The 19,438-nt window shown below is 44.8% G+C and overlaps 1 protein-coding gene across 2 annotated transcripts in view; it reads right to left on the minus strand.

The window, feature by feature from the left end:
• The window catches only part of CLCF1 (cardiotrophin like cytokine factor 1), a 55,301-nt gene that overhangs the window by 20,486 nt on the left and 15,377 nt on the right, over positions 1-19,438 (minus strand). The gene's annotated exons all lie outside the window — the stretch shown is intronic.

Raw genomic sequence — 19,438 nt, forward strand, 5'->3', positions numbered from 1 at the left:
GGGTTTCTTAACCTTGGGCCCCCCAGATGTTTTTGGACTACAACTCCCACCATCCTCAGCCACAAAGGCCATATCTGGGGATGATGGGAGTTGTAGTCCAACAACATCTGTGGGCCCAAGGTTAAGAAACCCTGCTCGAGAGGGCTGCAAATGGTGAAGAGGTCATCAGTCCATTGTGTGTGGAGACCTGAACTACACCAAGTGAAAAAAGGTAAACAAACAAATCCACAGGATTTAACTCACACCACAACAGGGCAGGACCCTCTTTTTCTTTTCATGTGTCTCTCATTTTGAATGACTTATTTGGACAAAAGCTTGTCTTAAAGAGGCCCAGTTGTTCTAATCAGTGGCATCTTTGACATGAACTCAAATTTGAAAGTTGCCCAACAACCAGTTATGCATTGCAATGACCACAATTCTCAGCATGCAATCCTGTTGTTTATTACTCAGCTTCTTAATGCACCAAGTGATTCGCAACCACCTAGAGACATGGATTGAGGCAGTATATAAATCCATAAAATAAATAAATTTGTCCCTATGTTCTTCAAATTCCAATCTAGCTTTCAATCCACCACCACACTGACCTCATTCTGAATGTGCCTGTAACTAACTTTAGGTCAGATTAGACATGCACCTCAATGCATTGTCAAGCGGCATGTGGTATTTCCAATCAAAAGCAACTTTTTGCATTTTTTTAAAAGCCCAACCCATCTACATAGACATCATTCTGACATCCATCAAACTGAATCCATTTACCAGGAACCATGCAAAGAAAGTCACCTTAAGTGGCACAGCGGGGAAGTGCTTCACTAACAAGCAGAAGGTTGCCAGTTTGAATCCCCACTAGTATGTTTCCCAGATTATGGGAAACTCCTATATTGGGCAGCAGTGATATAGGAAGGTTCTGAAAGGCAACATCTCATACTACGCGGGAGGAGGCAATGGTAAACCCCTCCTGTATTCTACCAAAGACAACCACAGGGCTCTCTGGTCGCCAGGAGCTGACACCAACTCAACAGCACACTTTACTTTCTGCAAAGAAAACTCTTTTGTCATCCTTCATAGCACGCATGAATGTGCTAACAAACTGGGAAGATAACATAGCCTGGAGGCTTTACACACAGGGCTTCTACCCCAGATCTCCTTCGGAAGAGTGTGTGCATTCACACACCAGCCAAACTTACTCCAAAGTTTGTATTCTTGGACCCACTCCACACACAAATCAGGCTTTCTGATGCAAATTCTAGCTTATCTCGACTATTTCTGGATTTTTAAAATGCTCATTTTAAGCTACTTTTTATGAAAATAGCACTGACATAAAATCATTAGCACAATAAGAGGGATGCTCTCTTTAGAAATGCAGATATCGCTCTTTAGAAAGCTTTCTTTCTCTCCCCACCACCCCCATTGGCTAGACGGAAAACACGGACGCATGCCATGTGAACTTGTTTCAAAACAAAACCCGAGAGCAGAGGGGCAGGGATGCTTCCCTCAATGCCACGAGTGTGATTCCAAGTGACTTTGCTCAACATTTAACCCAAAGCATGAAGCCATGTGCGAATAACTCCCTGGGTAAAATAGGATTGACTACGATAGATTGCATCAAGTGGCACATCATATTAGAAAGTGAGGGCAGCTGAGGCTATCAGGTTGGATGAAAAGTGGTTTCCGGTCTTTGCACAGAAGTCTGTAAGCGTCAACAAAAATAGATACCCAAACAAGAACCCCAGTATCTTACTTTAAGCATCTCAACTGTCCATCAGAGGCAGTTAGAGGAAAGGATCCTTATTGTAATAACAAGATGTCCTTTTCCTCTAAGACGTGCCTGAACTGTATCAGTATGGGAAGTGACTTCTATGTATATGTTAATGAAATCATGAACATCTGGAACCTATCATGGTAGCAGCCGTGATCAAACTCAATCTCTCTCGCTTCTAAAACTCAGGCCCCTGCCTCTGAGCTACAGAAGAAATCCTAGCAGTGGTTGGAAGTGAGAAGCATGCGATACATAGGGCAGCAACTGTAGGCATATAAACAAACATACAACTCTGCTCAGTGCTACATGAACATGATTTTGCCAGTGGCAGATTAAATAGCCCTCACATCTGAAAAATGATCCAGGACTCTTTTTTCCCATTGTTCCGTGAGTTCCAAATTCACAAACTGTAATTCCCACTTGGTTTGCACTTTCTAGCTGAGTTCCCCCCACCCCAATCTTTTCACTCAGTAAGCAGGCAGGAACAGACAAGTATGGAGTACCAGTAGAATGTTATGAAGTTCCAGGAGAACATTTCCACATTCATCATAGAGTTCAGTATAATATTATGGGCAATTTTAAATTTGATATGAATTCATATATGCAAATGATCCATGGGTTTGCTGTCTTCCCCTCCAGGAGAGAAGAACTGAGTCACAGGAAACTTGAATCTGAAGCCCTTATGCCTCAGGGGCAAGACCTGGTGCAATTGCATGAGCTTGCTTGATGATCTTAATAATTAGCCCCATTTTTAATATAATGGGGCTCTCAAGTGCCTGAGCCCATTTGAACATGTTCAGTGATGACTGGGTAATGGAGATCACTACCCCATTTTGCAGGGGTTGCAATATGCTTCAAGACTGAGTAAGCAGCTGGTTATTTCCCCCCATTACACCCACATGCACTTCTTGCTGAGAGCATAGCTATACTTTGGTGTAAACTGATTTATCTGTTCTACCCTGGCACTATCTAGTTTAATAAAGGCTGTGTTCTTACATTCACACTGATCCTGGTTAAAGAGTTAACCAGGACTGCTGAGCCCTGTGGAGCTGGTTGCGAGAATGCAGATTTCCTGGGCAATCCTATTCAAACTGCTGTGAATAAATAGCATTTAATCAGGATAGATAACATCCTGGTCACCCAGCCTGATTAAATGCGGCTTAAAGGTAGAGGTCATTCACACAATCAAAAACTATGTTCTACCCAGGTTTGGGAGCAGTGTGTACTCCCAATTTTCGGTTGTGTGGAAGCAAGGTAAGAGGAAAACCCGGGTAGAAGTGATTGTGTGGAAGCAAGGTAGGAAGAAATTTGTATAGAAGCTATTCACACATGTGTGCAAAATCGGGCTAAGGGAGCCCAGCCCGGTTTTGCATGCATGTGTGAACAGCCAGAATCTGGCCCAATTCTAGTGGCCCTACAGCAGCAAACCCGCCTATGGAGCCACCCTTCAAAACAAGATTAAGAGAGGGAGTGCTCCCTTAACCTTGTTTTTTTGCTCGTGTGTCAGCTGCGACTGCTGGAAGATTCAGGGAGGGGAGGAGGGATCCCCATAATGCACCCCACACTCATGCAATGTATTATTGGAGCTTGGGGGTGTGGGGGGGGCATCCCGGCACCCCGACCCTCAGGGCTGCCGGCAGCAGCCAGTGCTTGTGTGGGTGGGCGATCCACCCAACCAGGGATGGCGGAATGCTTGTCTGCGGGGAGGTAAGCTCTTTTGGGCTTCCTCCCCGCAAACCTGGTAGCACTTTCTCACTGCTCGTGAGAAAGGGCTCATTGTGTTATGACCTGGATTACCCAGAAAATCTGCATTCTCACAACCAGTTCTGTGGAGCTCAGCAATCCTGATTTAACTCTTTACACAGCCTCAAGTCTGCAGCCTTAAGACTGCATAATACATCTCCCATTCCATCTTCAACAATTAGAAAACACGGGCTTTTCCCATCATGCTCAGCACATGTTTTTCTCTCCACCACCTCCTTTTGGGTTTTGTTTTTGCCTAACACCCAGCCTGAAATAGAGTTGTGATGAACACAAAAGCTGACTCACTGCTTTCTGGTGTTTGTTTTGCTTGGTCCTAATAAAGGTATTGCCCTACTATTTGGGGACTTTCCACTGACAGATAAGGGCGGCTACCTGCAATTTTCTTCTTGACCATTATACTGTGCAGTTGTCATGACTCCTACCAGTGCCAGGGGAGGGGGGAGTTCACTGAGTTGAATTGTTGTCTGTAAAGGATTCACAGTAGGCTGCCACCATCCTCTTTATTTTAATGTGGGACAAACCACTCTTTCCACTTAAGATTCCTGGGGAAGGTTAAAGTGGAAAAACCCTCCCCCCAAAAGGCTGAGCAGTCATAGGCCTTCAAAGGCGTGTGACTAAGGCAGACCCAAAATGAAGAGTAGCACACGTCACCAGCAAGAATTTATTATTAGGTTTAAAGAAAGAGGTATTCAATAAGAACAACTGTCTTTTCATACAACAGATCATCAGACAGTGAGGCTATTCCCACGATCAGGCGGAATCGGGCTAGGGCAGCAGGGCATGTTGGAGCTTCCAGGGGCCGCACGGTCCCCGATCCTCCCAGCCTCCGCCCGCTCTGAAACGGAGCTGGCAGTTGTGTGGGAGGCCGCTTTGGCAGCTTGAAGCAGACTGCCTGCTCGTGTGTGGGGAGAGCGGGCTAAGCCCGCTCTCCCTGCAAACCCCATCCAGGCTCTTCTCACTGATCGTGAGAAGAGCCTCAGTGTTTTCATTAAATTAGGCAACTCAGATTCCAAGCAATACTGAAAAGAAAAACAACTTTCCTTGTGCATCTAACTGTACTGGTCCTGATTACTCACAGGCTGGGGCCTTCCTATGTGCCCAGCAGCTCAGCCCACTGCATCCTTGGGGCCTCTTGGGACAGACTAACAAGCCAAAATGGTGCCTGAGCCAGAAATCCCCACCCAGTCCTCTAGATTGGTCCCTTTACTTTGAACTTCCTGGGCTTTTTTTTCCTTTTTAGGAAAGGCCTACCCTCCCAGCAGTTTCTCTAAGTGAGGCCTAGACCTCCCTGCAAACCTTACTATCACCACAGCAGTGTTATCTAAAGAGAAGTTGGCGTGAGTACTGAGACACTGATGCAAGCAAGTTGGAGGAGGAACCTAGCAAAGACTTTTGCTTTTAAAATAAGCTTGTTGCAGAGAATCTGTTGTGGTTATTCACTCTTTGGAGTATTTAAAATAATTATCAAATACACAATAAAATAGGTTGTGTATTTGCACCAACTTTCTGTTCACAAAGAAATGATCAGGGAGCTCAGTGGTACAGTAGGTGTGTTGCATGCAGAAGGTCCCAGGTTAATTCCACAGCATATCCAGGTTGGATGGTGGAGAGACCCTGGGGAGCAGGGGGGTAGCTATAATTGAGTGGATGGGTTCAAAGAACCCGAGGGCCCCAGCTCCACCCCTCCCTATTTCCTTCATTATCTTCCTCACTCCAAGGGGCCGCCAGGGAGAGGGGTGAGCATGGGCCCCTTCTCCACTAGCTACGCCCCTGCTGGGGAGCCTGTCAGTCACTGTAGAGACAATACAGGAGACCCTCGTTATCCACAGTTTCACAGATCGTTGTTTCGTGTATCTGTGGATGGATCTTAGAGACCCAGCTTCTTTATCCATGGCATGAAAAATAGGCGATTTTCACCTATTCGTGGTTCCTGAGTGGCCAGAAATGACTTCTGATGTCATTTCCAGCTGCCATTTTGAAGCGCAGAACCATCTGTGGCTCTTTTTGCTAACAAACATTAACAAAAAATAAATTAAAAAGGGATATTCCCGGAGAACAAGATACTCTTCTTTTCTACCCTTATTTCTGCTCCTGCCCGTTTTTTTAAACAGTTTTTTTAAGTTCAAGAAATCTAACCCCCCCAATCCCCATAGCATTAAGGTCTCTATTTGCGGTTTTGTTATCCATGGAAATTGGTGGGAACAGAACCCCCGCAAATAATGAGGGCCACCTGTACTGAACTAAATGAATCCATGGTCTGACAGCAAGTGGACATATAATTGACAGCATGTCTGGGTGTATATAAGTTTCTGTGCAAACCTGGCTGTAATACAAGTTCCAAATAAATAAAGTTACAAAAAGAAGTTCAAAGTGTGCTTCCACAAAAACAGCACTTTATATCAGGAGAGTTGCCTTTTGGGGCGAGTTTGCTGCCTTTACTCTATAGTCCCTACTTCTATACCTTTATACACAGAAAATTTAGGCACACTGAAAATTGTAGGAGGAAAAGCTGTTCCTATGTTAATCTCTATGCCAGGCAAAACTTCTGCTTAATGTATGTGTCAGACTAATGCAAACAGCCCTGAGGCAGTTGTGTTTTTTTTTCTAACCGTGGCACAACCCCATCCCAAGCCAACCTGTCTGACACAAGGAAGCACACAGGTTCTCTTTGCATCAAGATGCTCTTATGTTGATATAGGAATTCCTGTAGAAGCAACTGACTTGTATCTGTTAAAGCTCAGCAGACGTGCAGTGCCACAGGGGTTTATGGACCATGACTGAGGTGTTGAGAGGATCCCATAAGTCTTCAGTCAGGAGGTCAAAGCTAGATCTGTGTGGCATTGAAGACTACCTTACTGAGGATGCAATTGTATGCTTATCTACTTGAGACTTTACTGCCAAGTAAACATTCATTAGACTGCATGAGAAAAATAACTCACAGGCCTGGAACCCCTTGTGTTCAAATCAGTGCTTAGCTTTGGACATACAGTACTGGAAACCATTCTCTCTCTCTCTCTAGTTTTCAAACAAGTCTACAAAAATTACCAGCCCACATCAGGAGGCTTATGGTACATTCACATGACAAATCTAAAGCATTTGAAACTAGTTTGACAGCAAGGACTCCCCACTGAGACCTCTGGGAACTGTAGCTTTGTTGAGATGTGAAGAATTTCTTGTCAGAGATCCCTGGCCCTTCAGTAGAACTATAATTCTCAGGGTTCCTTGTTAGACATGTGACAGCTGAAACACTCTTGAAAGCTGTTTAATGTGGATGTACAAAACTTTAAAGCACCTAGTGCACTGAAGGGTGCAAACCTATGCAGAGGATTTTCACATTTTTCAATGGCTTGGGTGCACTTAATGCAGGGCAGGTAAGCTCAGCAGGCTGCATAGCAACAATCCTAAATATATTTACTAGGGAATAAGTCCCATTGAAATCAGTGGGACTTGTTTCTGGAGAAGTTTGCTCAGAAATATTGCATAAAATAATGAATCAAGATTCTATTTTAGATCTGAAATTTCTAATTTTTTGTAAACCTCTGTCATCTTAAAAGCCTAGTAGTTTGTGATATATGTCGCACTTATATTTTACTGTGGCTCATAAGTTAGCTTAGATTCAATCCTTCAAATTCAGACTTATGACATTCATTACTACAAGGGATGGCTACTAGCTTAGATGACATTTATTTATTTAAAACCTTTTAATACTGCCCTTCAACTGATACCTCCCAAGGCAGTTTACAACAAAAGATAAAAGCAGTGTTTAAGTTATTGGCGGGGAAGTGAAAGCCCTTAATGATATCTAGAAGCCAACCCCTCAGTTTTAATAAAATTATGCCCCCCTTCTAAAAACTAATGGGGCTGGCAAAAAAAACAACACAACCTAATCGCTGCTTTGCATAATTGTGTGTTGGAGTAATTCTTCTGAATTGTCCCTCACACATGATTTAAATTCTACCTTATGAATTATTTAAATTGCAGAGGTGGGTCAGACTAACCACCCCTCCATCCAGACTGGCTTTAACGTCACCTTACCATTTATATATGTATATTTTATTTATGTAAACATTTCTATACACATATCCCGCCCCCCAATAAAGTCGATTAGTACTGTGGCCTAATGCGATGGTGCTGCTGCCGCCGCCCATCCTACACTCTATTATTTGAAAAGGTGAGACTTTTTGGCCACTGACCTTGCTTCTCCATTTAGCCAGTAGGTAGGATTGCAATTTGCAAATACACGACGGCGCTTTTTGGCGCCGATTGGCTTAAAATGCTCTGTCACCAACCCCATTCGGTAATTAAGAGTATGGGGTGGCTCACTGTACTGGGAGAAACAGCGGCAGGGCTGGAAGGAGGCAAAGAAGAGGAGCTTTCCTCCGCCTCTTTGCATAGCTCACTTGCCCTGCCAGCGCCTAATGGAAAGAGCGTGTGCAGCTGGCAGGGTTGCATCGAGAGAAAGAGAGAAGGATCGGGGCGGTGGGCTTCGTTGTAGCCCTTTCCTCCGCTGCTGACTCTCCCTCGTCCCATTTCATTCCCTTTCCCTTCCCACCGCCTCTTCTTTCTATGCACTCATCCCCTCCACCACCGCTGTGGCTCTCCTGTCTCCGTTCCTCTGCCTCCCCCTGCGGTGAGCCTTCTGGTGACCCCTCCCTGCTGGCTTGGCCGGGGGCCGGAGTGGAGCTGGCCCTGGTTCAGCGGAGGAAGCCGGCAGCCCATTAAAGCAGGTGTCACATGTTCCTTCACCTGGGTCACTTGGCATGTGTAGACGCCACGATTTCCCTTTAAGAGCCCAGCCTGGAGAGGCGAGGGGGACCCTGGGGGCAGGATCCAAGGAATGGAGAGCTACGGTTCCCATTGCAATCCTCGACCTTTGCGCGCGCGCGCACACACACATCGCATCACATGTGTGGGCCTAATCAACCCTCGTATGCGATATTCATAATCCCACCCGTCTATTTTCTTCCACTACAAAGCACTAGAATAGCCAAATACGATCATATATAAAAGCAATTATCAAAATCGTATACATATGCAAATCCTAAATACACTGTTCCCCGAGGCACACACCTCCTGACCTGCAAATCACACAAGGAAAACTGAAACGGGCTGAAAATGCCAAGCCAACAACAAAAAGATGAGTCATTGCAATGAGCAAATCAAATCTCCAGCTAGGATGGGCTGCTGTAGATGGATACCTACTTGGAATAGTTGTTTAGGCCATGGTGATTCCCAAATTCTGGGTCAAAGGGAGTGGTGGGATCTTCCAGTGGTCATCAGACTGCCAGAATGGACAGTGTAGCATAAGAGTTTGGAATCAATATTAGAGCTGTGTGAACAAAGACCAGATTTTGTTGGTGTCCCTCCCCCTAACATTTGGTAAGCAGCAGGGTGCCTGACCTCACTGCAGCAAAACTAATCAAGCTGTAGTCCTAAACCCACTTACTAGGGAACAAGCTTCACTGTCAACGTGTTTAAGATTGCACTGCCCTGCAGTCTGAGAGTGTAGAAGAGCAGTAAGTAGCCATGAACTAGAAATGGGAAGGATGAACCACAGAGACAGTCCAGAGCTTGCAGGAGGAACTGTGCAGCCAAAGTGAGAAAGTCATATCAGTACTGTCTGGAATTTGTATATCTATAAATGCCTCTCTTCTTTTTACCCCTTATTTACAAAATTTAGAAGTGACACATTCCAAACTAGAGGTTCTCTTAGTGTCACTTGTTACAATACAATTAAATGGGGAGATAATTTCCATTTCTAATGCCTCAATGTGGCAAGTGGCAAGATCCTGAACAAAACTCATTATTTTTGCTATATAAGCCACTTTGCTAACTTCTTTAATTGAAAAGTGGTTTAGGAGTATTTCTGTTGCTACTATTAATCTCTAGATCACAGAACTTCAGAGTTATGGTTGCAGAGTGCACTCCAGTGTCAGAGAGGACCTTTGTTTCCTGCTGCATATCTTTCCTGTATTAGGTTTGAAGGAAGCTGATAATGTTCCGTAGCATCCTCTAAGCAGGGTCAAGATGCTGTATTTCCTCTCCACTACAATTTTGGGGCATTTCCAGACTCTTGTAAAACCAGCCAGTCATTGCTTTAGCACCACCCCAGGAAGCATGTACCAAAATACCAACAAGGAGAAACCACATTTCAAGATGTTGTGGGTGTATTTTATTAAAGGCTGACACATTTCAGCCAAAAATACCTTCTTCAGGGACAATTATACTACAGAAACTTAGAGAATGCTGTTAAAAAATTACTCCCCACTAGCCTGAATCAAACTCATTGCAGTAAGAGAATATATGTCTTTGAGTCTCCTATTAATAACAACAACATTTTATATCCCACTGTTCCTCCAAGGAGCCCAGAGCAGTGTACTACATATTTAAGAGCCCCTGGTGGTGCAGTGGTAAAACTGCCGCCCTGTAACCAGAAGGTTACAAGTTCGATCTTGACCAGGGGCTCAAGGTTGACTCAGCCTTCCATCCTTCCGAGGTCGGTAAAATGAGTACCCCGAATGTTGGGGGCAATATGCTACATCATTGTAAACCGCTTAGAGAGCTCCAGCTATAAAGTGGTATATAAATGTAAGTGCTATTGCTATTGCTATTAAGTTTCTCCTCACAACAACTCTGTGAAGTAGGTTAGGCTGAGAGAGAAGTGACTGGTCCAGAGTCACCCAGCTAGTCTCATGGCTGAATAGGGAGCTGAACTTGGGTCTCCCTGGTCCTAGTCCAGCACTCTAACCACTACAATGAAAAAAGCAGCCAATTCTTGGGTATATAGAGAAAAGGGGTTTTTTTACAAGGCAAATATTGTAAATAATTTCAAACAGTGGTTTTGGTTTTATTTACAAATAATTTAAGATGCAGACAGAATGCAATGAATGACTGTTAACCCATGCAACAAAAATGTTACCTAACCTTCCATTCTGTCTGATACATAGTTCTGTGTAACTAAGAAAAATTCAGCAACAGAGGTTAGTTTGATAAGCACTGCTACCTGGTTTGAATTTCTTGTTCTTGGGAACAACATGGTTTATTGCCCTCTGCACTAAAGGAGAGCATGAAACAAAATCGGGTGGGGATGATAAAGTAGGAGGCAATGAAAAAGGAAGGCCAGGGGGAAAGCATCATATGCTGCCAGGTCGAAAGATCTTCTAAGGGACAGCTTAGGTCTGGAAGGGAATATTAGTCATTCAGTTAAGGGAAGTAGTAGAGGGGAACTCAGATGGGAGAAACAATGAAAAGTGTGAGAGATGATGAGCAGAAGAGAGATGAACATAGTATTGGGTTGGTAAGTGGAAATAAATATCTAAGATGATGGAAGCTTCCCCCTACCCCCAAGGTATGTGGGGGTGGGGAGATTAGACTGGGATCCATAGTGGGAGACTTAAAGCCCCTCTACCCTATACTATAGTCCCAATCTGGATCAGGGTCCCTGAGCTTGCTATTTAAACAAGACAAAGTAAGCATGCCAGAGCCAATGTCATGATTAGAGACATATCCAGTTTGATCCTGAGAGGGAATACACGGTTATATGTGAACACCGCTGCTTATCCTCTTAGCTTTAGGAGGCTGTCATTTTACTGCTTTTGATATTCTGGAAGGATATGAGTAAACCCCAGGTAAACATAACTTTAATATAATTTCCATGCTATGATTTCACTCTGTGTGCAGTATTTTTTAACCCTGCTCCCTAACAAGAGGCCTTCTATCCAAAATGGTATGCAAGATAAAGGCATAAACAACTTGGCACAAAAATGCTATAGATAATTAACAACAGTAGTAAAAGCAGGGAGCCTTATCAGGGAGACATTCACTCTGCATCCCCAGAAGAATAAGTAATCCAGCTGTTGCTGGAGAGACTCGGTTATTGTTCCTGGCTTTTGACAAGCATCTACAGGTCTCCTCTGTACGATGAAAGACTCTGAGCCCCAAAGTGCATGCACGTGCTCAATTCTTTCTCCCCACAGATAGGGAAAGGTCTTTGGAACCGAGCTCAGTAACTGTCCGGCCATTCAGCTTCACTGAGTTTTTAGAGCTGCTCTGAGATTCACTAACTGATTCTCTGGCATCCCATCCTTTGGGCTGCACCTCCCTTTGCTCTGTCTGCCAGTTCTGTACTGTGCTGGGCTTCATTCCCCAGCACAGCAGGCACTGTGACCTGACCCTGCTGGGTGATTCGAATCTCAGTCCAGAACAGCTTTCCCCTACTCTGTAGCAAGTTGGGAAACAATCCTTTATATGGTCTGTGAGCTGCTAGCTCACTGGACACCACAAGGGATATTTGGCTGCTTGAAGTCATTGACTATTAATGTTTTAGGAAAATGGGCTGTCTCTTTCGTCCAGCATTGTGCACAGCTCCTGCCCACACTCCCCGTCGCTGCCTCACCCCAACTAGCTGACCAACTTCTATTACAGATCAGGGCTCCCCATAAAAATAGTTCTGACTCCATTCTGTGATTCCACCCTCATCCTGCTATTCTAGTCATCACCTCCCTGTAAATAGCTCCACTTATGCCCCATGATTCCTGCAAATCTGTCCCTGGGATCACAGATGCGAATAGTTCCAGTTAGCCCCCACAATTCTCAGCCACAGGCCAGCCCCCAACCATGTCATCTCCATTGATCCTAGAAATGGTTCTGCCCACAGTTCCAGTGTTTTAGCAACAGCAAACCTGTTGACTCTAGAACAAGGCTGTATAGCTTATTATCCACTAATCCAAATGCAGGGGAGGGATCATAGCTCAGTGAACAGACACCTGCTTTGCATACAGGAGGTTCCAGGTTCAATCCCCGGCATCTCCAAGTAGAGCTGGGAAAGGCCCACCTGGAACCCTGGATTGCTGTTGCCCCTAGACAGTATTGAGCTAGACAGACTAATAATCTGATTCAGGATCAGGCAGCTTCATATCTAGTCACCAGCCATGTACGGTGGCGTCCCCGGTGCTCCATGCACACATCTTTTTACAGAAGCAAGCAGGTAATGAAAACAGGATGCTCAATTAGCTCTATAAAGGCACTGTGTGATATGTCTGGTAGGCCACATTTGGCTTGGAGGGTCATAAATCACATAGGCCTGCCCTAGTTTTGTCAATATCTTTTCAACATAACCTGGAGCTTATCATTTCTTTCCAATTTTAATTACTGCAAATGAGCAGGATAACATTCTTCACACAATCAATTGCTTTTTCTGTTCCAGTTTTAAGGATGCCACTGCTTTATTTTTAAAGTAAGAGGTGTAGGAACTCAAGCCTGCCTGAAAGGCCTGCCTTCTGCATAGAAACCCTTCCCCACAAACCCTGTGCTGTGTGTTGCAATTAACTCACTAGTGAAGGAAAAGTCAAGAACTATGCACCCTGCATATCTTCAAATTCCTTTATTCCACTAAGCTATGCCATTGCAAACAGAATATGAGACTAAGCCTCATAATTCTACCATTACAAAACAGCTTGTGTGTGTCTCCAGTAGTACCTGTCTGGTTCCTAACCGTGCCTGCTGTTTTTGATAGCATTTAACACAAGTTTGCTAATGCTTATCTATTTTTTAAAATTAGTATTTAGGAAAGAAAGTTGATGAAACATAATGAAGACTGTGCCAGTGATTTGTGGTATCTAAATATAAACATCTGTGTTGTAGGTTGCAGGAAATTGCATATTTCGTAGTTACAAAGTAGGTAAGGCGATATCTTTTTCTGCCAGAGTAAGAGTTCGCTAGCTTTCGAGTTACACAGAACTTGCCATTAGGCGGAACAGAAAGGTAGTGTCTGTGCCAAGATATTCTGCAGCCAACACTTCAAAAACCTAAAGTGGGGGGGGGGGGGGCATGCCTCATTCACTCAATGGCTTTGATTGCTCATTACCACACCATGAGTCACTGGCTCACGTAACAAGAGTATACTTATGGTCCTGTTTCAGTTGCTGGAGGGTACATGGATGTCTTCTCCCACAACCTGAAAAAGGAACAGAAGGGAAGAAGCTTGCACCCAGTTTCCTCTGAGAGGCTCCTGAGAGAACGGATCCCTGTAACTCCTTGTCCTGCCACATGCACCATGCTTGGATAAGGGAGGGAGGAAACAGGAGAGAGGAGTGGGGGAGGGGGCAAAGGAAGCGGTGCCTGGCAAGGGATAGATTGACCCTGACAGATGTTTACAGTGGTGCTGAAGAAGGGGGGTTATTATAGAGCCGCAGACTAAACAGACCTTGATGCAGGGAGGGGCTGATATCACTGCCCCCCAGCCCCAAAGAATCTCAGTTCTAAACGGGGGCGGGCTCCAGGAGAAGCCCCATGGTGGAGCAACCTGAGAGAAAGGGAGTGTGTGTGGCACCCTGTCCTTGCCACTGAATCTTGCCCTAGTTTTTAAACCCAGGCTGCCACTGAAGAATAATCAGTGGGATTGAGACATGGTGAGATGAGGAAGAGGGTATGCAGGAGAGGCAGAAGTGACTCAGGGGAGAGGCTGGTATTTGGAGAGAATTCCTTGTGGGGGAGAGAGAGGGAGTCTGGACAGAACAATACAGTGACCTTTCTGGCCTTGCGAGAAACCACTGAGGCTCCTGACGTCAGAGCTGTGTTACAAAATTGCCTGTTCCCAAATCAGGGAAAGGTCATGTCTGGTTCTAACATATTTCCATACAATTGACATCTCTCTTGGCATGAAGTGGTATGGATGCGTGTGTATGTAATGGAAGAGGATGGGGGGTGGGAATCCCATCACTTCCCAGAACTGGAAACTGCAGTCATGGTTCTGCCAGCAACTATCCATCATCCTGACTTGCATCTCGCAGCTATTCCAGCTCTGGTGAGAGAATTTCATTCTCTGCTCCATGATACCCTTCTGTTTCAGCCTGCCACTCAAGTCCACCTCTGCACTAACACTAGCATGCATGACCACACACATTCATGATGTGGCGTGGAAGAGGTTCAGTCAGTACAACTCAACGCACATAAGAGGGCAGAAAACAAGTTCACACCCATTTTGCAATGAATCCGCTATGTCTTTGGGTAGTGGGGCGGGAACCCACCATTTTATTTCTAAATGTACACCATACCCTACTTTTAAGTTCCCTGTGGGCCCTCAACAGTATGAGAAGAAATTCCCTACATCCAGGCAGTCTCCCCACTGGGAGTTTCCACAGTTCATTTATTTTGATGTAATATCTGCATGCCAGTTGCTGAGAAGGCACACAGTGGTGTCCTACTTGAAGCTTCCCAGAGGCATCTGTCTGGCCACTGTTGGGAATGGGATGCTGATCGAGATGACCTTTGAGCTGATATAGCAGGCTTCTTACAGAGGCAAGAAGTGGGGTCCTCCAGGGATCTGTACTCAGACCAGTGCTTTTAAATCGATTCATAAGTGATCTAGAAGTTGGGATAAGCAGTGAGGTGGCCAAATTTGCAGATGATAACAAACTATTTAGAGTAGTGAAATCCAAAACAGATTGTGAGGAGCTCCAAAAGGATCACACCAAACTGGGTGAGTTGGCGACAAAATGGCAAATGCAGTTCAGTGTTGGCAAGTGTAAAGTGATGCATATTGGGATTTTAAAAAACCCATCTTCAAGTATACGCTGATGGGATCTGAGCTGTTGGTGACTGACCTGGAGAGGGATCTTGGGGTTGTGGAGGACAGCTTGTTGAAAATGTTGACTCAATATGCGTCAGCTGTGAAAAAGGCCAATTCCATGCTAGGGATCATTAGGAAAGGGATTGAAAATAAAACTGCTAATATTATAATGCCCTTATACAAAATTATGGTGCAGCCACACTCGGAATACTTTGTACAATTCTGGTCACCACATCTAAAGAAGGACATTGTAGAACTGGAAAAGGTGCAGAAGAGGGCAACCAAGATGATCAGGGGCCTAGAACACCTTTCTTATGAGGGAAGGCTACAACACCTGGGGCTTTTTAGTTTAGAAAAATGCTGACTGCAGGGAGACATGATAGAGGTCTATAAAATCATGCATAGTGTGGAGAAAGTGGATAACACTCGAACCAGAGGTCGTCCCATGAAATTGATTGCCAGGAAATTTAGGACCAACAAATGGAAGTACCTTTTCACACAATGCATAATCAACTTGTGGAATTATCTGCCACAAGATGTGGTGACAACCAACAACCTGGATGGCTTTAAGAGGGGTTTTGATTACTTCTTGGAGTAAAGGTCTATCAACGGCTCCTAGTTGGAGGGCTATAGGCCACCTCCAGCCTCAGAGGCAGGATGCCTCTGAATACCAGTTGCAGGGGAGTAATCAGGAGAGAGGGAATGCCCTCAGCTCCTGCCTATACGCTTCCAGTGGCATCTGGTAGGCCACTGTGTGACACAGGATGCTGGACTAGATGGGTCTTGGGCCTGATCCAGCAGGGCTGTCTCCTTAACGGTTTTAATCCTAAACAAACAAGCATGCTGAAAAGAGTGTACAGTCTTTATACCAAGAGCAAAGCTGAAGATCTGTAGCTCAGTGGCAGAGCATCTGCTTTGCGTGCAGAATGTCCCAGTTGGCATTTCTAGGTAGGACTTGGGAAAGGTCCCTTTCTGAAACCTTGGAGAGTTACTGCTGGTCAGTGTAGGATATACTGAACTAGATGGACCAATGGTCCAACTCAGTTATAAACATAACAAAGTACATTACCTATGAAGCTAAGGCTTTTCCTGCTCTAGGTATCTCCAAAAAGAAAGAAAGAAAGAAAGAAAGAAAGAAAGAAAGAAAGAAAGAAAGAAAGAAAGAGGAAAGATCAGAAAACGTCTCCCAGTTATCAGAGACTGTACATAAATTCCCATCAGAAAATGGCAGGCGGGGGGGACGGGGACCCTTGAGTTTGAAAGAAAAGTCAACACAGAGATATAGCATGGGACTGCTACTAGATCAGGTATGGACAGCCAGAAAAAATGGACAAAAAGGACTTTAGACATCATGAAAATGTGTGGGCAGGACACCTGGTCCTCATTTTCTTGCTCCATAGCAGATTCTCCCTTCAGAATCTGGCTTCTTCATGTACTTTGGCAATACATGCCATACTCATAAAAGCATCTCTGCCTTGAATAGTAATTGAGTGTTGTGTTCCAGAACTTGAGATTTCTAACCACTAAATTCTACAAGAAGAGAAGCAAACTGCCCAGCACACAAAGCAGGATTAAAATGTCTGAACTATACCAAAACCACCAGCAAAGTCACTTAGAAGGACAAAATCGACACCACTCATTCACATCATGTTCAGCCCTTTATGTATCCTGAAGCACAACCCTTTTCAGTTTTACGGACAAGTCCTACTGAGTTCAATGGATGCTGATCCTTGAGGGCAAGAATGCCTTGATTTTATATGTCCCATGCTTTTCGGTGCTTCAGCTGTCCTAATTGCATGCCATTGCGCTGAGCTAACTTCTTTGCCACTGAATACAGAATCACCAACTGTATGACACTAAAAGCACCTTTGAGACTCTCTTTGTGTGCATGTATGAATGTTGTTAATGCAAGTTAGAATGGAGGAGAGAACCATATTTTAATAAAAATGTCTGTGTACCAGCCAGAATAAGCTTTACATTCACATTACATAATTGTTGGGGTTTGGTGGTTTTGTTTTGTTTTTGCTTTCCCTGTATCCATAATATGAACTTGTTTTCTCAGAAGTAAGTCCCACTGTGTTCAGTGGAGCTTGCACCCTAGTATGTGAGCATAATGTATTAGATAACACTCTTAAAATGGGAACAGGGAGTCCAAAACCCCCAAGAAAAGTACTGTGATGTCAAAGGGGAAAACTATGTTGAAAAAGATAGTAATTTTATGCTCTCTTTTGCTAAATGTCCACCTAAGTCCAGGCGCCAGTGCCCTCATATCACAATCACAAGAGCAGTGTTCCCTCTAATCCTTTTCATCTGTGTGCAGAATTGGTTTGGTTCTGGGCAGAAGTATCAAGGCAGTGTGTGCGCGCATGTGCCTTCCTGAGTCAACTTGTGTGGGAACTAAAATTAACCAAGAGGACATAAAAAAACTTGTGAGCCGGCACACATGTGCATGTTAGAGCAGGGATGCTTAACTTCGAACCTCCAGCTGTTTTTTGAATACAACTCCCATAATCCCTGGGCACAGTGACCAATAGTTGGGGATTATGGGAGTGGTAGGCCAACATCTGCAGGAGGGACAAAGCTGAGCAGCCCTGTTTTAGAGGGAACACTGCACAAGAGCCCTATTCATCTTTATGTTCAACGTATGTCCAATCTCTGTGTACAGTTCGCTCACATGCAGATCTGTACACAGGTACAGTTAATCACACATGTTGAATATATGTACAGTAGAACGCTTCCTATCTATGCTCTGCATGTGAGGGAGCCTCTACCCAGGATCACTTTTTAAATGATACATGTGTACAGACACCTGTACACATAATGTTTGAACAGAGCAAAAATATAATGCACAATGTAACAAAGTCTGAACTGAGCAAAAATATTTTTTTAAATAAAATAAAAATAAAACAAAAAAGGTCCAACTTCCAAAAGATAGCATTGTAGAAAATGCTGTCACCAAACATTAGGAAAGCACAAGAAGAGACACAAGAGATTAACCCACTGAGACTGACCCTGTTACGAGTGGGTTATACTTCCCTAACATAGGCCAAAGAGCTCTGTAATTTGGAGAGGGAGAGTGCAGCAGAGAGGGATAGCTGACTTGTGACTCACTCCCCCTGCTGTTTGAGTTGGCTTAGCCCTGTGGTGCTGCGGGTCCCCCACACAGTGTTTTACAGTTGAGCCCCACATGTTCTTGTGTGAGGGCCGGGGATGGGGGTGTCAAGTTTCCAGAGCTGCAAGCAGTATTGCTGCCAAAATAATCAACAGAGCTGGCCATAGGCTGAAGGGGGGGGGCAGATTGCAGGGCTTGTCCCAAAAGCCTGGATCCCATTGTGGGACTGTAGTGAGGAAGGCAGTGGCTAGATGGGTACTAGTGGGGAAGGCAGTGGCTAAGCTGGGTTTCTCCAGGTATTTTCTCTGTAGACTAGGCCAGTATATGGCAAGGGTGGGCTGTTTCGTTTTGAAGTCCATCAGGTTTCTTCCATGGAGAGGGATACCTCTCTGGCCATGTGATGAGGGAATTTCTTGCTCCTGAGTGAAACTTTCTTAAACAGCAGTTGCAACAATTGCAAGTCATGTGACTGGGTCTTCCTAAGCCGAGGATATCATTTCCTGTCCTTAGGATCTCTAGAACTGGAAGGGCATTGGGTAGGAATGGCTGACTGCCCTTCCACTGAACAGGAGAAAGGTTTCATCTAGGAAGCTGCCATATACTGAGTCAGACCATTGGTCTATCTAGCTCAGTACTGTCTTCATAGATTAGCAGTGGCTTCTCCCAGGTTTCAGGCAGGAATCACTCTCAGCCCTATCTTGGAGATGCCAGGGAGGGAACTTGGAACCTTCTGCTCTTCCCAGAGCGGCTCCATCCCCTGAGGGGAATATCTTACAGTGCACTCACACTTCTAGTCTCCCATTCATTTGCAACCAGGGTGGATCCTGCTTAGCTAAGGGGACAAGACATGTTTGCTACCACAAGACCAGCTCTCAAAAGAGCAGAGTATACAAGAAGAGAACAATTTTCACCCTGCAAGCATGCAAAAGGGTTTTTTAAGGAAACATTTTATACTATGGACATGGGGAGCTCCCTCCTCCCCTCCCCCAATGCGGGAGAATAACTAGAGTGGTAGGGGAAATTAGAGTGCAACTGAAGGATAGGGGGTTGAGAAGAAAAAGAGGCAAAGTTGGGGGCAAGGGGAAATAAGTTAATACAAGCTGACCTGGCACAGAGCATCTGCGCTCCTAGTTTTCCCACGGCTGGCCGGGCAGTGGCCACGTCCCCTTGGCCAGCCCAGTAGCCACCGCGTCCCCTCGGCTGGCTGGCCACTCGTCCGCGTTGCTAATTCCTAGAT

The sequence above is a fragment of the Hemicordylus capensis genome, chromosome 1 (genome assembly GCF_027244095.1).
Source record: "Hemicordylus capensis ecotype Gifberg chromosome 1, rHemCap1.1.pri, whole genome shotgun sequence".
In the NCBI taxonomy this organism is placed as follows: domain Eukaryota; kingdom Metazoa; phylum Chordata; class Lepidosauria; order Squamata; family Cordylidae; genus Hemicordylus; species Hemicordylus capensis.